A 17,071-nucleotide genomic window follows, 5' to 3' on the forward strand; every position below is an offset into this window, starting at 1 on the left:
AAAACCTCTTAATTCTGTGTAGATAAATGGTGATTTTTCAAGTAAAAAGTCACCTTGTGTTTGTCAAGCAAAGTAAAGGAGTGCCATATTTTGACTTAGACACAAAATACCCCACTCCTCGAATAACTAATTGACCTCTTTACCCAACATAAAACATTTAGTACAACAAGCCTTGAGGATTGACTTTGGACACCACTCTTATAGATATGTTTAAAACTTAAGCCACCACAATGCCAAGCTCCAGTTAAGGCTGCAGAATGGAAGACATTGCTGGAACGCCTTCTGAACTTGGCAAGCATCGCATCCCTGATGGTCTAGTGGTCAGGATTCGGCGCTCTCACCGCCGCGGCCCGGGTTCGATTCCCGGTCAGGGAATGTCCTGTAGGTATTTACCGGTCAGAATTTTGTGGTTAGATCTTTGAAGCATTGATGGTATTCATCAACCAGTTGAAGAAATCACAAATGCTCACAACCTTAACCCTATGAAAGAACAGTGAAATATCAAGTCCCCTGAAGAAAGTCTAACTAAAGTTGGAAAGTAAACAGCCTGTACCTGGACTGTATCTCCAGCTAAGAGTTAAACTGCAAAGTTTCTTCTCCTTAAAAAACCATAGACCTGACATGTCCATCTGCAGTCCTCCAGGGTTGGTCTATTAGACCAGCTCCAACACATCTGATCTAAATGAATCATTTACCTTCTCAGTCTGTCTTCAAGGCCTGCAGAATCCTACTAATTAAGCAGTCATTAGGTTCAGCGGTGTTGAACCAGGACAAAACATGCAGGACACCGGCCCTTGATTGATGACTCTGGACACCACTGCTGTAGACATAAAATCATATTTAAAGGTAGGCTCGGCAATTTTTCCAGACGTTTGCCAAAGTCCCTTTTTGAATAACTGTGCATGCGCAAGACCGTATGGCCTGCTCTTCCGCTCCTCAGGGGCATCACGTGAAAGAAATCTCACAAATCCACTGTGGTCTGGTGGCAGGTGAGGGTAGGACCAAATCTCTGACAAATCCCTTCTCTTCGGTGCAGATGGCAGGGATTGGTCAGAGTTTTTTCAGGCCTGCAGCTCCCACAGAGATGGATTTTTAAACTACCTTTTCCTGAATACATCATGTATTTATTACTTCCAGGACGGAAGGACTATTGTATAGCAAAAAAAGTCTTTCTGAACAGAATTACCAACAATAGCTTTAAGTAGGCACAATGTCATGTTGGCGGTATGGCTGTGTGATGAAAGACATTGTCGGAGCACCTTCTGATTTTGGCAGCCAGCACATCCCTGATGGTCTAGTGGTCAGGATTCAGCGCTTTCACCGCTGTGGCCCGGGTTCGATTCCCGGTCAGGGAAGTCTCTGTTAGCTTTGCCTCCAGGTCCTTGTAGCTTGACTTTCGTCTAAACATAGTTGTTGGTGGGAAGTAGTTGAACCAGGACAAAACATGCAGGACACCGGCCCTTGATTGATGACTCTGGACACCACTGCTGTAGACATAAAATCATATTTAAAGGTAGGCTCGGCAATTTTTCCAGACGTTTGCCAAAGTCCCTTTTTGAATAACTGTGCATGCGCAAGACCGTATGGCCTGCTCTTCCGCTCCTCAGGGGCATCACGTGAAAGAAATCTCACAAATCCACTGTGGTCTGGTGGCAGGTGAGGGTAAGACCAAATCTCTGACAAATCCCTTCTCTTCGGTGCAGATGGCAGGGATTGGTCAGAGTTTTTTCAGGCCTGCAGCTCCCACAGAGATGGATTTTTTAACTTCCTTTTCCTGAATACATCATGTATTTATTACTTCCAGGACGGAAGGACTATTGTATAGCAAAAAAAGTCTTTCTGAACAGAATTACCAACAATAGCTTTAAGTAGGCACAATGTCATGTTGGCGGTATGGCTGTGTGATGAAAGACATTGTCGGAGCACCTTCTGATTTTGGCAGCCAGCACATCCCTGATGGTCTAGTGGTCAGGATTCAGCGCTTTCACCGCTGTGGCCCGGGTTCGATTCCCGGTCAGGGAAGTCTCTGTTATCTTTGCCTCCAGGTCCTTGTAGCTTGACTTTCGTCTAAACATAGTTGTTGGTGGTAAGCAGTTTTCCTCAACGTACACAAGGTGAAAACCTCTTAATTCTCGTAAGCAGTTTTCCTCAACGTACACAAGGTGAAAACCTCTTAATTCTGTGTAGATAAATGGTGATTTTTCAAGTAAAAAGTCACCTTGTGTTTGTCAAGCAAAGTAAAGGAGTGCCATATTTTGATTTAGACACAAAATACCCCACTCCTCGAATAACTAATTGACCTCTTTACCCAACATAAAACATTTAGTACAACAAGCCTTGAGGATTGACTTTGGACACCACTCTTATAGATATGTTTAAAACTTAAGCCACCACAATGCCAAGCTCCAGTTAAGGCTGCAGAATGGAAGACATTGCTGGAACGCCTTCTGAACTTGGCAAGCATCGCATCCCTGATGGTCTAGTGGTCAGGATTCGGCGCTCTCACCGCCGCGGCCCGGGTTCGATTCCCGGTCAGGGAATGTCCTGTAGGTATTTACCGGTCAGAATTTTGTGGTTAGATCTTTGAAGCATTGATGGTATTCATCAACCAGTTGAAGAAATCACAAATGCTCACAACCTTAACCCTATGAAAGAACAGTGAAATATCAAGTCCCCTGAAGAAAGTCTAACTAAAGTTGGAAAGTAAACAGCCTGTACCTGGACTGTATCTCCAGCTAAGAGTTAAACTGCAAAGTTTCTTCTCCTTAAAAAACCAAAGACCTGACATGTCCATCTGCAGTCCTCCAGGGTTGGTCTATTAGACCAGCTCCAACACATCTGATCTAATGAATCATTTACCTTCTCAGTCTGTCTTCAAGGCCTGCAGAATCCTACTAATTAAGCAGTCATTAGGTTCAGCGGTGTTGAACCAGGACAAAACATGCAGGACACCGGCCCTTGATTGATGACTCTGGACACCACTGCTGTAGACATAAAATCATATTTAAAGGTAGGCTCGGCAATTTTTCCAGACGTTTGCCAAAGTCCCTTTTTGAATAACTGTGCATGCGCAAGACCGTATGGCCTGCTCTTCCGCTCCTCAGGGGCATCACGTGAAAGAAATCTCACAAATCCACTGTGGTCTGGTGGCAGGTGAGGGTAGGACCAAATCTCTGACAAATCCCTTCTCTTCGGTGCAGATGGCAGGGATTGGTCAGAGTTTTTTCAGGCCTGCAGCTCCCACAGAGATGCATTTTTTAACTTCCTTTTCCTGAATACATCATGTATTTATTACTTCCAGGACGGAAGGACTATTGTATAGCAAAAAAAGTCTTTCTGAACAGAATTACCAACAATAGCTTTAAGTAGGCACAATGTCATGTTGGCGGTATGGCTGTGTGATGAAAGACATTGTCGGAGCACCTTCTGATTTTGGCAGCCAACACATCCCTGATGGTCTAGTGGTCAGGATTCAGCGCTTTCACCGCTGGGGGCCCGGGTTCGATTCCCGGTCAGGGAAGTCTCTGTTAGCTTTGCCTCCAGGTCCTTGTAGCTTGACTTTCGTCTAAACATAGTTGTTGGTGGTAAGCAGTTTTCCTCAACGTACACAAGGTGAAAACCTCTTAATTCTCGTAAGCAGTTTTCCTCAACGTACACAAGGTGAAAACCTCTTAATTCTGTGTAGATAAATGGTGATTTTTCAAGTAAAAAGTCACCTTGTGTTTGTCAAGCAAAGTAAAGGAGTGCCATATTTTGATTTAGACACAAAATACCCCACTCCTCGAATAACTAATTGACCTCTTTACCCAACATAAAACATTTAGTACAACAAGCTTTGAGGATTGACTTTGGACACCACTCTTATAGATATGTTTAAAACTTAAGCCACCACAATGCCAAGCTCCAGTTAAGGCTGCAGAATGGAAGACATTGCTGGAACGCCTTCTGAACTTGGCAAGCATCGCATCCCTGATGGTCTAGTGGTCAGGATTCGGCGCTCTCACCGCCGCGGCCCGGGTTCGATTCCCGGTCAGGGAATGTCCTGTAGGTATTTACCGGTCAGAATTTTGTGGTTAGATCTTTGAAGCATTGATGGTATTCATCAACCACTTGAAGAAATCACAAATGCTCACAACCTTAACCCTATGAAAGAACAGTGAAATATCAAGTCCCCTGAAGAAAGTCTAACTAAAGTTGGAAAGTAAACAGCCTGTACCTGGACTGTATCTCCAGCTAAGAGTTAAACTGCAAAGTTTCTTCTCCTTAAAAAACCATAGACCTGACATGTCCATCTGCAGTCCTCCAGGGTTGGTCTATTAGACCAGCTCCAACACATCTGATCTAAATGAATCATTTACCTTCTCAGTCTGTCTTCAAGGCCTGCAGAATCCTACTAATTAAGCAGTCATTAGGTTCAGCAGTGTTGAACCAGGACAAAACATGCAGGACACCGGCCCTTGATTGATGACTCTGGACACCACTGCTGTAGACATAAAATCATATTTAAAGGTAGGCTCGGCAATTTTTCCAGACGTTTGCCAAAGTCCCTTTTTGAATAACTGTGCATGCGCAAGACCGTATGGCCTGCTCTTCCGCTCCTCAGGGGCATCACGTGAAAGAAATCTCACAAATCCACTGTGGTCTGGTGGCAGGTGAGGGTAGGACCAAATCTCTGACAAATCCCTTCTCTTCGGTGCACATGGCAGGGATTGGTCAGAGTTTTTTTCAGGCCTGCAGCTCCCACAGAGATGGATTTTTTAACTTCCTTTTCCTGAATACATCATGTATTTATTACTTCCAGGACGCAAGGACTATTGTATAGCAAAAAAAGTCTTTCTGAACAGAATTACCAACAATAGCTTTAAGTAGGCACAATGTCATGTTGGCAGTATGGCTGTGTGATGAAAGACATTGTCGGAGCACCTTCTGATTTTGGCAGCCAGCACATCCCTGATGGTCTAGTGGTCAGGATTCAGTGCTTTCACCGCTGTGGCCCGGGTTCGATTCCCGGTCAGGGAAGTCTCTGTTATCTTTGCCTCCAGGTCCTTGTACCTTGACTTTCGTCTAAACATAGTTGTTGGTGGTAAGCAGTTTTCCTCAACGTACACAAGGTGAAAACCTCTTAATTCTGGTAAGCAGTTTTCCTCAACGTACACAAGGTGAAAACCTCTTAATTCTGTGTAGATAAATGGTGATTTTTCAAGTAAAAAGTCACCTTGTGTTTGTCAAGCAAAGTAAAGGAGTGCCATATTTTGACTTAGACACAAAATACCCCACTCCTCGAATAACTAATTGACCTCTTTACCCAACATAAAACATTTAGTACAACAAGCCTTGAGGATTGACTTTGGACACCACTCTTATAGATATGTTTAAAACTTAAGCCACCACAATGCCAAGCTCCAGTTAAGGCTGCAGAATGGAAGACATTGCTGGAACGCCTTCTGAACTTGGCAAGCATCGCATCCCTGATGGTCTAGTGGTCAGGATTCGGCGCTCTCACCGCCGCGGCCCGGGTTCGATTCCCGGTCAGGGAATGTCCTGTAGGTATTTACCGGTCAGAATTTTGTGGTTAGATCTTTGAAGCATTGATGGTATTCATCAACCACTTGAAGAAATCACAAATGCTCACAACCTTAACCCTATGAAAGAACAGTGAAATATCAAGTCCCCTGAAGAAAGTCTAACTAAAGTTGGAAAGTAAACAGCCTGTACCTGGACTGTATCTCCAGCTAAGAGTTAAACTGCAAAGTTTCTTCTCCTTAAAAAACCATAGACCTGACATGTCCATCTGCAGTCCTCCAGGGTTGGTCTATTAGACCAGCTCCAACACATCTGATCTAAATGAATCATTTACCTTCTCAGTCTGTCTTCAAGGCCTGCAGAATCCTACTAATTAAGCAGTCATTAGGTTCAGCGGTGTTGAACCAGGACAAAACATGCAGGACACCGGCCCTTGATTGATGACTCTGGACACCACTGCTGTAGACATAAAATCATATTTAAAGGTAGGCTCGGCAATTTTTCCAGACGTTTGCCAAAGTCCCTTTTTGAATAACTGTGCATGCGCAAGACCGTATGGCCTGCTCTTCCGCTCCTCAGGGGCATCACGTGAAAGAAATCTCACAAATCCACTGTGGTCTGGTGGCAGGTGAGGGTAGGACCAAATCTCTGACAAATCCCTTCTCTTCGGTGCAGATGGCAGGGATTGGTCAGAGTTTTTTCAGGCCTGCAGCTCCCACAGAGATGGATTTTTAAACTACCTTTTCCTGAATACATCATGTATTTATTACTTCCAGGACGGAAGGACTATTGTATAGCAAAAAAAGTCTTTCTGAACAGAATTACCAACAATAGCTTTAAGTAGGCACAATGTCATGTTGGCGGTATGGCTGTGTGATGAAAGACATTGTCGGAGCACCTTCTGATTTTGGCAGCCAGCACATCCCTGATGGTCTAGTGGTCAGGATTCAGCGCTTTCACCGCTGTGGCCCGGGTTCGATTCCCGGTCAGGGAAGTCTCTGTTAGCTTTGCCTCCAGGTCCTTGTAGCTTGACTTTCGTCTAAACATAGTTGTTGGTGGGAAGTAGTTGAACCAGGACAAAACATGCAGGACACCGGCCCTTGATTGATGACTCTGGACACCACTGCTGTAGACATAAAATCATATTTAAAGGTAGGCTCGGCAATTTTTCCAGACGTTTGCCAAAGTCCCTTTTTGAATAACTGTGCATGCGCAAGACCGTATGGCCTGCTCTTCCGCTCCTCAGGGGCATCACGTGAAAGAAATCTCACAAATCCACTGTGGTCTGGTGGCAGGTGAGGGTAGGACCAAATCTCTGACAAATCCCTTCTCTTCGGTGCACATGGCAGGGATTGGTCAGAGTTTTTTCAGGCCTGCAGCTCCCACAGAGATGGATTTTTTAACTTCCTTTTCCTGAATACATCATGTATTTATTACTTCCAGGACGGAAGGACTATTGTATAGCAAAAAAAGTCTTTCTGAACAGAATTACCAACAATAGCTTTAAGTAGGCACAATGTCATGTTGGCGGTATGGCTGTGTGATGAAAGACATTGTCGGAGCACCTTCTGATTTTGGCAGCCAGCACATCCCTGATGGTCTAGTGGTCAGGATTCAGCGCTTTCACCGCTGTGGCCCGGGTTCGATTCCCGGTCAGGGAAGTCTCTGTTATCTTTGCCTCCAGGTCCTTGTAGCTTGACTTTCGTCTAAACATTGTTGTTGGTGGTAAGCAGTTTTCCTCAACGTACACAAGGTGAAAACCTCTTAATTCTGGTAAGCAGTTTTCCTCAACGTACACAAGGTGAAAACCTCTTAATTCTGTGTAGATAAATGGTGATTTTTCAAGTAAAAAGTCACCTTGTGTTTGTCAAGCAAAGTAAAGGAGTGCCATATTTTGACTTAGACACAAAATACCCCACTCCTCGAATAACTAATTGACCTCTTTACCCAACATAAAACATTATTACAACAAGCCTTGAGGATTGACTTTGGACACCACTCTTATAGATATGTTTAAAACTTAAGCCACCACAATGCCAAGCTCCAGTTAAGGCTGCAGAATGGAAGACATTGCTGGAACGCCTTCTGAACTTGGCAAGCATCGCATCCCTAATGGTCTAGTGGTCAGGATTCGGCGCTCTCACCGCTGTGGCCCGGGTTCGATTCCCGGTCAGGGAAGTCTCTGTTATCTTTGCCTCCAGGTCCTTGTAGCTTGACTTTCGTCTAAACATAGTTGTTGGTGGTAAGTAGTTTTCCTCAACATACACAAGGTGAAAACCTCTTAATTCTGTGTAGATAGATGGTGATTTTTCAAGTAAAAAGTCACCTTGTGTTTGTCAAGCAAAGTAAAGGAGTGCCATATTTTGACTTAGACACAAAATACCCCACTCCTCGAATAACTAATTGACCTCTTTACCCAACATAAAACATTTAGTATGTTAGGATATCAACAAGGTCAAGTGGAACGAGCTGTTTATCCCAGAACTGCATGGCACACTTAGATGGCACTGACCCAAAAGATTGGCACATATCTATCAGATACCACCCCGGAGGTGACACAGCTTCCCTGCTGATGTCACAGTTTGGATGTGTACCGCCCTTGTATGGGTGTGTCCCGAGATCCCTTTATAATGTTTGTGTAATGAGCACTCGAGGCCTCCTGCCGATCAGGGGCCCATCAGCGCTGGTGTGACTGTAACTATTTCTCTGTCTTTACTTAGATAAAATATAACTAAAAGCATCCTTGTCTGTTTTATGCGTCCTACATTCAAGGTAAAAAGTAAGTGGGAGTCGCCTGACTGGGTAAAACGAACTGGGTCCACCGAGGGTGCTTCACCGTAGTCACGGCACGGTGAAACAGTAACAAAATGGTGTTTCCACCCGGACCCAAAAGGCGGCATACCACCTTCCGTTTTCCGGCCAGGACGTCATTCCGGAAGAAAAACACACAGCTTGCGGCCGCAAAAAAAAGGTAAGGAGATTTTATTCATCTCCTAGTGTCTTTTTCTTCCTGGAGGGCCGACTTTTTGTATTTCTAAAGGCAGAGAAAGGTTTGAGGATAATTGTTTGCAAACGTGTCGATGAGAATTTGGGATTTGCGTGCGGTCACAGAGGTGAGAGTCCGGGAACCCTTGGCCAGGGTTCCGAAAATACTGTGCACCTTGAGAATTTAGGGTTTAAAAGGTCCCCTTGTTAGGCACAGAGGAAAATACGTGTTCCTCTGTGCGTAGCATAAAAGCGGCCATTCTGACAGACACGCCTGTACGCGTGGCTTCTTAAACATCGTGTAGCCTAGAAATTGTGGGTTTAGAGCTCCCTTATTTTCCGCGAGGACGAACATAAAAATCTTCGTCTTTGCGGTAATATAAAAGCAGCCTTTTTCGAAAAACGAGCGCGTATGAGACTGAGAACACGCGTGGCTTCTAAAACATCGTGTAGCCTAGAAATTGTGGGTTTAGAGCTCCCTTATTTTCCGCGAGGACGAATATAAAAATCTTCGTTTTTGCGGTAATATAAAAGCAGCCTTTTTCGAAAAACGAGCGCGTATGAGATTGAGACCGGAGGTACCTACAGAGTTAACTAAAAGATTGGCCAGAGAGAGTGTGAGTGTGTATGTGTGTGTGTGTGTGTGTGTGAGACACGTTATTGTCATTGAGCCGTGGAAGTGAAGTGAAGGGTAAGGGCCTTCTCATCCTGAGTACACTGGCTCATTGAAACTGCCGTGTAAAAACACAATAATAAGGCATATAGGAACATAATAAGTTTTGGTGTCTGAGAGATAAAAAATAAGCTCTCATTGGACCGGGGACAGGACGCTGTCCCAGCAGGTTGGCCAAGACGTGTGAATGCTGGAATGGCTGAGAATCAGGCAGAAAATGAGCTCCAGGGGGGTTCTTTAGGAACACTGCTGGAGACAGGAAAAAGGAGCATAATGGCAAACTTCCCACACAAAGATGCTGAAAACCATTTAAAACAATTTGAGGAGTGGTGTGAAAAAATGAGGAGAGACGGGGTTTTTGGTGATACAGAAGGGTCACCACCAGAGGCCAAAATGTGCACTTACTATTTTCAGATGTTAAAAAATAGATTAGCCCTAGCACAAGTAGAAACGGGTGATGCAGGTGAGTTTGCTCGAGAAAAATACCAAAAAGAGGAAATCAAAATAGCAGGCTTGATAAAACTAACTGAACTGTATTTCAGCATGTGCTTCTCAGGCCTGGACAAACAACAAGAGAGTGAAAATCTGCAGGGGGTAAGGGAATCATCTTCTTTCAAACAAGAAGGTAAGTACACAACTATGCAAAACAATCTGCATGGTGATAAGGGAGAACTGTTATCCAAGGCCAGGAGTGTGGTGACTTCATCAGACCCTTCGGTGCAGGTGCCTGGTATGGTGTTATGTGGGGGACAGATAAGCTGTGACGTAAGACCCAGATGTAACCTGCATTCTAGCGAAACTGATCTTCCTTTACCTGCAACAAAACAAAGTGTGCAACTGCCATTGTTTCAGACTCACAGTGCAACAGGACAGGTGAATGCAGCTGTTTACAGCCCTCTTTCATGTGCTGACAACGTTTATCTGAGGCACATGTTCCCCGATCCCAGAAAAGGGGCGCACCTTTGGATCCAAGCATTCGTGGAGACTTTAAGCGGGTATGTATTGGCTATTGGTGATGTGAGGACTGGCTTATCAGCATACCTGGAACCACAAGAGGTACATGAGGTTGAAGTCTCTGCTGGAACGGACGTACTAGGAACAGCTGCCCCTCTGGCCCCGGTGGCACAGCAACTTTGGAGCACACTGAGGGCGTTTTATCCGGTAAGTACGGATTCTGCCCTTTTAAACGACACTACACGTTGTGCAGGGGAGTCGGCTTCAGCATATGTGAACAGAATGTTGAAAGTTTGGGAAAATCACACAGGCTTTTGCCCGTTATCAGTCACGCTGCAGCAACTCTTTAAACAAGCAATGTTAAAGGGCCAGGTACAGGATGTTAAGCAGAACATGTATAGAATGGTTGCGAGTTATGATATGCCTTTAGATCAATGGATGGCAGCTTTGGTTCATCAGCTGGATATAGATGATAAAAACATGAAGCAACTTAGCAGTGATATACAGAACTTAAAACAACAACTCGTAGCTGAACAGCTACAACAGCTGAGAGACAATCAAAGTAAAAGGAGGAGGAGGAAGAAGAATGTTGCAAAAGCTCAGATGGTTATGGCCCCGACACCTGTGTTTGGTTCAGACCAGTTTGTGGGATCCCTCCCTCCAGAAGTACCATTTCAGATGTATCAGAGTCCTCCATGGGGACAAATTCCCAGCAGAGATACACAGCAGTACAGAAATCATAGAAAGGGACCAACCAAAGGTTATGATGTGCCCTTGTGCTGGACGTGTGGTTACCCAGGGCATTTTGAAAGAAGCTGCCCTAACCGTCGTTAGGATCTGACCAGCCCTTCCTCCCTGTCAGAAGTAAAGGCCTGCGTGTGTTTGTTTGTCTGAATGTCGTCAGTTTCTATGTATCTGTATGTATGTAACTGTATGTAACTGTACGTATGTATGTGTCGTTTGTAACTAAACGTTCTTCTGTGTGAATTAATTAATTCGGTTAAAAATTATTGTTCATGGTTTCAAGATGATCATTTGTTTTGGGAGAACTGCAGCTCCGTAATTCAAATGACATTTTGAGCATGGACTAGGTTAACAAAAAGGTAAAAGTAAGAGAGATTTAAATAACAAAGTTTGTTTTTTTTTTAACATTAAATATCTGGGCAAATTAAATTGTTACACTGAGATATGCTAACGTGTCTTAAACAGAAAATATCCCAGGGCTGTAAGAAATACTTGGGACTGGGGATAAAAGTTTTTGTTGTTTGGAGCTTAAATATGCAGTACAGCAACCAGAGGCGGTAGGGCTGTATTCAGTTATGCTATTAGATTGTGCTTGGCTTGTGTTTGTCAATGAATTCATGACAGCTGAAATAATAACAGAGAAAAAGCTTTTATATTGTAATTTTAGAACATTAATAAAATGGCAAACAGCATATGGGGAGCATATGGGAGAATGTTTGGGAGAAAAGGATTTTACAGCTGCCTAAAAAGAAGAATTTAAGAGCACTAAGATATACATGATTTTTGATTTAAATAGATGAGACAAACTGCTTTAAACAGACTGTATGGGACTAAATATGGTTGCTTTTCTAAGGGTTCTGTATTAATTTATTTTATTTCTTTTTACTGGGGATTTGAATGCAGCTAATGAGAAATTTTGAGAAGTATCACAAGGCCACATTAAGCATGTCATCGGTTACAAAAGCATCTGATGTTATTAGTTATGCTGAGCTGAGGCAAGCCTCAGAGGGTCAGTTTAACCTGAAGCAGGACAAAAGATATGATAAACAAATCTGACCATGATGTAAACATCTGAATGTTATGGCAAGGCTGGGTCTGTGTGTTCTGGCCTGGGGCACGAAAACTATGTCAGAGGGGGAAAAATAAAATAAAGCCAGCTTCTAAAGGGTTAAATTCTAATTCTAATCTTGGTTTGTTTTGGGTAGCCTTCTCAATGTGCTGAATTATGGGGGAAACTCTTATCATTTATAGAGAAACACTAGAAGCTCAAAAACTAAAAGGGAACAATCATTGATTAAAGTTTCACCCTTGACCAATTTAGATTGAAAAGTTATATATGAATAAAAGTATTACTAACAGCAAATACACATGGTCAAAGGACCAGAAGGATATCAAAAAGTACGTCAAAAACCTATGTCATATTGTAATAGACATAATTGTGCTCCTTGGAAGACAATTTTGTTTGTTTTTGTTTGTTAATTTCTTTTGTTTTTTGTTTTCTTTCTGTTGGAGGGGTTCTGAACGGAGTTCAGGGGAAAGGTGAGGAATAGATCTAATTTCCCAGGATCAGCAGAACAACATCACGTTAAAGTGACACTAAGGGGACCAGGGTTTTAACTACATGCTATTAACACTCTTGTTTTTCTCTGAGTTATTGCTTTCAGAATAAAGGAGACGCCACCTTTCTGCCAACGGGGGGCTCTGAGGAGACAGTGCGGTAAGGAGTTATAATCAGATTTGGACACTAAATTATACTTAGTTTTGACTGAGGAGACCTTCCGGCAGGAAAGGTGGTGTCTTAAAATTGTTTGTTGCTTTCTGCTATTAACAGCTCTATCTTTCTGCTTCTTTTTCTTTGCAAAAAACCTGGTCAATATGATAGGGATGTGCTAACATAGAGATTTAGTCTCATTTTAGACATTCTCAGATGCGAGAGAATACAGAAACAGTGCCGCAGTGCCATGGGGGCTGATCCTTGGGACAAGGAGAAAAAGGTGATGTACTTGACTCCTGCCTAAATCCAGTTTTTAATCAAATTTTGGACAAAAAATCAGTAATTTTTGCAGAAGCTGCATAGAGGTTTAATGGGGAATGTGATGCTACAAAGTTAAGAGAAATGTTTTTATTAATGAACTTATACAAAGAGGTTGAACTGTCTGTAAAATATTTTGCTTGGATAAATTTTTAAGGGATCAAGATCTGGGGTAAAGGTGAAAAACTTCAAGAATAATTTTGTTTCAGAGGGAACGATGTGGTTGATTTTGTTTTGAGACAGTTTTCTTGTAATTTTTGTTTTGATTTTTTCTTTTCAACTTATTTACACTACACTACGGATGAAGATAGACAATTCTTTTATTAGACAATTTGATTTTGGACAAAATCCATATTGGCAAAATGCTGGCAGAATTCCTTGTGGTTTCAGACACAACGATTGAAGAATGAATATTCATGGACAGCGCTTGTCCTGGAACGATGTTGTGCTGTTGAACTGAGACATGAGGACTGAAAATGGACAACTAATTGCGGGGGCAAAGACAGAGGCATCGGATAACCTTCAATGGACCGCAACACGAAACAAAGATGAGTTGGCAGACACCCCTTCTGCATTTCACATCAGATTTTCCTGCACATAATTAAAACACAAAACACACATTAGAAACATACACATTGGCGGATGCGCTTAGAAGAAAACTTTCAGATTAAAAGCAATCAAGATTATTATTAAACCCCTAGGATGTTAATTGTTTTAAGTCAGAGCTGTTATTAGCGAGCGATAAGAGGGTCAAACGCATTCGGACAAGTGGTACTGGTCTGGAAACAAAGCTGGTAGAGATTTTGGGCCGCTAATAAGAGGGATTTTCTTTTACTTTTCTAACAAAGTTTTTATTTAAATCATTTAAACACACATAGATATGTTTTGGAATTTTATTAACACCACAGGGGGTTTTGAATAAGATTCAAAGAGGCACCTTTAAGATACAATAAGCTTCATAAAATACATCATGCATGAGAAGAAATAGGGGGGAACCGCTAAAAGACATCCATTTTGCACCAAAATATTAAGTTACGGTATGAGAGCATAGAGCAGCTTAAGTAATTATGCTAAACCTAAAAGGTTTGACAACTTATTTTGGGGATTACAGTAAGGGGATTACATAGAGGGGCCGTTTAAACGTAAAAGGAAAGTGGATAAGAACAATGTATGCTATAACATCAATGGGCGATAATTAGGATCACGAAAAAACTAGTGGGCGAAAAAGTTAAAGTAGGCATTACAGCAACAGTTAATAGCATAAACGAATGACCTAACGAGTGAGCAAGCTAATTTTTCAATATAAGCAGAGTAAACTCTAAACCTTTTAACCTTGTTCAACCGAAGGATAAATTGTGAGCACAACATTTACTGGGTATCTTAAAGTAAGCAGAGGCGCAACTAAGAAATTAATTATTAGGATGTAAAGCAACACAAAGGTTAAGGACTTGAATGGATAAAACTGCAAGTTTAGAATAATGCCTTATTCTAATAAATAACTTGGGTAAATTAGGGATTAAAGCACCAGTGTAAATAGTTTGGAATTGTACGCAGTTACCTAAAAGGTGTGAGGAGACTTAACAACTATCTGTTTGAACACAAAATAGCACAATAGTTGTTCTTTAACTAAATGTTAAAACATCCAGAAGAAATGAACACATAAACATAGTTTAGCCACCTATTAATCTAGTGGTCTTTTAGACCAGGATAATCTAACGATCGTCCTCTTGTACATGCAGAAAAGTAATGAGGTCAATTAGATTAGTTGGACGTTTGGTATCTGGTCAGGACAGCAGAAGCACTCCTGGACACAAGATGAGGATAACAGCTCCAACATGATATCAATGCATGAAGGTTGGCTCTGAGGAATATCAGAGCTGCAATGGCATCAGACAGTGACACTACTGCTGTGATAAAGAAAATCTTGAAAAGAACTATGCATGACTGCTTTGCTTCACAGGTGATGGAATTCAACTACAAGGTTTCACGAACATGACATGGAGAGGTTGGCGTTCAGGAAACGTACCTAGAACACACTTTTGGACTCTTTGGGGTAAATGGGCTCTAAAGGGGGACACTTAACAGGAGATGAACTGAAAGCCTGGGCTTACGACGAGAGACATTTCAGACAGGGGGTGTGGACACCCAGGAATTGCTGCTGTGGTTTGAAAATGTCAGAGATTTGTCGCAGGTGGTGGAGTGTTTCGATGACCCAGGCGCTTGAAACCAGGTTGAACAGAGGAGACGACGTCGTGTTCCCACAGGGATTACCTGTAACCTAACACTGACTGTGAACAATTTTATGTTTGGGTTTGCTGGGGTTGCCAAAAGGAGCATCGGAGATGACTTTCTCTATCCTGACCAGGTTCACACTTAAAATGCAAAGAACAAAATTATAGAGGCCAAAACAAATACGGACATAGAGAAGTGTTTATACAAAGAATTCCACTATTCGTCAATTTAAGGTGCAGATACTAAGGCTAAACAAAGAATTAGAAGAAGGGCAAAACTTAAAGCTGATCATTTACCAACGGGTGGTCAATATTTAAGAGGGTTTAAAGGAACTGCACAATTTCTTCAATAATCACAACAGACAGTGATTGATGAAACAAACAAGCAAATTCTAGAATGAGAATTTTTAATCTGCTGGGACAAGACGGTGTAAACATAACATAAGGATTTATAGATCACTGGGTGATATAAGATCACAAAGGTAATAATAATAAATGTATGATAATGTAAGAAAATCACTCGGAGTAATGTCTGCTTAAAGTTTTTCAAGGATAAACTAAACACATGAGAACAAGAACTAGATACTTGTTAAAGGGTTGATTTACTTGGGGATATAATTATGCTTGGATGTATTATCAATTAAACTAATGTTGAATGACTGAAAAAGGTTTAAAGACCTAGAGCAGTATGGAGCTTCTTACATGGTCAGGGGGCGATGTGTCTAATAAGCAACAATGACTTACTGCTGACAGCATACTACAGTTTAAAGGTTTGTTTCAAACAAGATTCATACAGGGGGACATAAGATAAAACCAGGGTCGCTTACAAAAGCTGTCTGTTAAAACAAGCAGAAGTGATTAAAAAATCAAGAATTAATGGGGTTAGAATTGCTCTTCGCTCTAGGTGGAGGGCACATTCAATTACAAGTCTTTTGGGTTGATGCACGTCAAGCTGAAAGTGATTCACAGAACTACTTCCTGTCTCCGCCCTGGGCTACACCCACTTCCTGAATAGCAACCAATCACAACTCCGTGTGGGCGAGGGGCATGCACACACTTCCTTTCTCTTAGCTGAGCTTTTCAAAATAAGACAAGAAGTACATAGGGCTGCTTCTTATTAATATCAAAACATTATTCTGCAAATATATATAGTGGAACTTTCTTTTACAAACTTAAGGGTTTTTCTGTTGGACTTTTTAGAAAAATGTGAAGTATTTTGCAGCTGGTTCAGTAAGAAGTTTCTGAAAGGTTTTAATACAATTCCTTGTGTGCTAGATAAATTGAGATGAACCGTGTCACAGTAGCCATGAAACATATGATGATAAATTTCTATTGCAGAGATCTTTTCAACTGTTGGACAATTGTAAGGTGAGACACACATGGGAAAGAATTATAGAGAAATGCTGCTGCAGATAACGTTGAACTTTCAGATTTTTCTTTTATAAGAGTAATGCAAGATCTAATGATTACAGTAAAGGAGGTTAAGCTAAAAGCTTAATGATTGTGAACGGGAATATCTGGATGTGAAAGTGTTTGAAGAAGGTAAATGTAAAAAGGATTGGGAGTCTTGATAAGAACACTAATTACACCTTGTTTCTGTTATCCAACAGTAAACAAGGCTTGGTGTCTGCCAACCATCTCAACAGAGCATTTTCCTGGGGATAAAATGCTTCTTGCCTGAAAAAGGACAGGACACTCATTACCATCCAACTAAATCGTTTTTGTCCATGCGGAGGAACCAAGAAGAGGACTGGGGATGAAGAAGCCAGTGAACTCTGATTCCTTATTCTTCAACGGGAGGAGTTGCCTGAAGAGACCCTAAGCGCGATTAGATTATTTTCTGCCTTGTGCCTGAATGGCCTGAAGGCTTCCTTAACTTTGCGTTATTGACGTACAGACTCTTTTTATATCACAAACCTGATTTTTTCC

At 42.0% G+C, this 17,071-nt stretch overlaps 10 non-coding genes across 10 annotated transcripts; all 10 read left to right on the top strand.

The window, feature by feature from the left end:
- The first annotated feature begins 303 nt into the window (after positions 1–303).
- trnae-cuc lies at positions 304–375 on the top strand. Its single transcript has one exon. It is a non-coding gene; the product is annotated as a tRNA-Glu (tRNA).
- A 908-nt stretch (positions 376–1,283) lies between these two features.
- On the top strand, positions 1,284–1,355 carry trnae-uuc. Its single transcript has one exon. It is a non-coding gene; the product is annotated as a tRNA-Glu (tRNA).
- A 595-nt stretch (positions 1,356–1,950) lies between these two features.
- On the top strand, positions 1,951–2,022 carry trnae-uuc. The gene has a single exon. It is a non-coding gene; the product is annotated as a tRNA-Glu (tRNA).
- Positions 2,023–2,468: 446 nt separating this feature from the next.
- On the top strand, positions 2,469–2,540 carry trnae-cuc. The gene has a single exon. It is a non-coding gene; the product is annotated as a tRNA-Glu (tRNA).
- Positions 2,541–3,447: 907 nt separating this feature from the next.
- Positions 3,448–3,520, top strand: trnae-uuc. The gene has a single exon. It is a non-coding gene; the product is annotated as a tRNA-Glu (tRNA).
- A 446-nt stretch (positions 3,521–3,966) lies between these two features.
- trnae-cuc lies at positions 3,967–4,038 on the top strand. The gene has a single exon. It is a non-coding gene; the product is annotated as a tRNA-Glu (tRNA).
- Positions 4,039–4,947: 909 nt separating this feature from the next.
- On the top strand, positions 4,948–5,019 carry trnae-uuc. Its single transcript has one exon. It is a non-coding gene; the product is annotated as a tRNA-Glu (tRNA).
- Positions 5,020–5,465: 446 nt separating this feature from the next.
- Positions 5,466–5,537, top strand: trnae-cuc. Its single transcript has one exon. It is a non-coding gene; the product is annotated as a tRNA-Glu (tRNA).
- Positions 5,538–6,445: 908 nt separating this feature from the next.
- trnae-uuc lies at positions 6,446–6,517 on the top strand. Its single transcript has one exon. It is a non-coding gene; the product is annotated as a tRNA-Glu (tRNA).
- Positions 6,518–7,112: 595 nt separating this feature from the next.
- trnae-uuc lies at positions 7,113–7,184 on the top strand. Its single transcript has one exon. It is a non-coding gene; the product is annotated as a tRNA-Glu (tRNA).
- Positions 7,185–17,071: the final 9,887 nt, after the last annotated feature.

Source organism: Fundulus heteroclitus, unplaced genomic scaffold, assembly GCF_011125445.2.
Source record: "Fundulus heteroclitus isolate FHET01 unplaced genomic scaffold, MU-UCD_Fhet_4.1 scaffold_347, whole genome shotgun sequence".
Lineage (NCBI taxonomy): Eukaryota > Metazoa > Chordata > Actinopteri > Cyprinodontiformes > Fundulidae > Fundulus > Fundulus heteroclitus.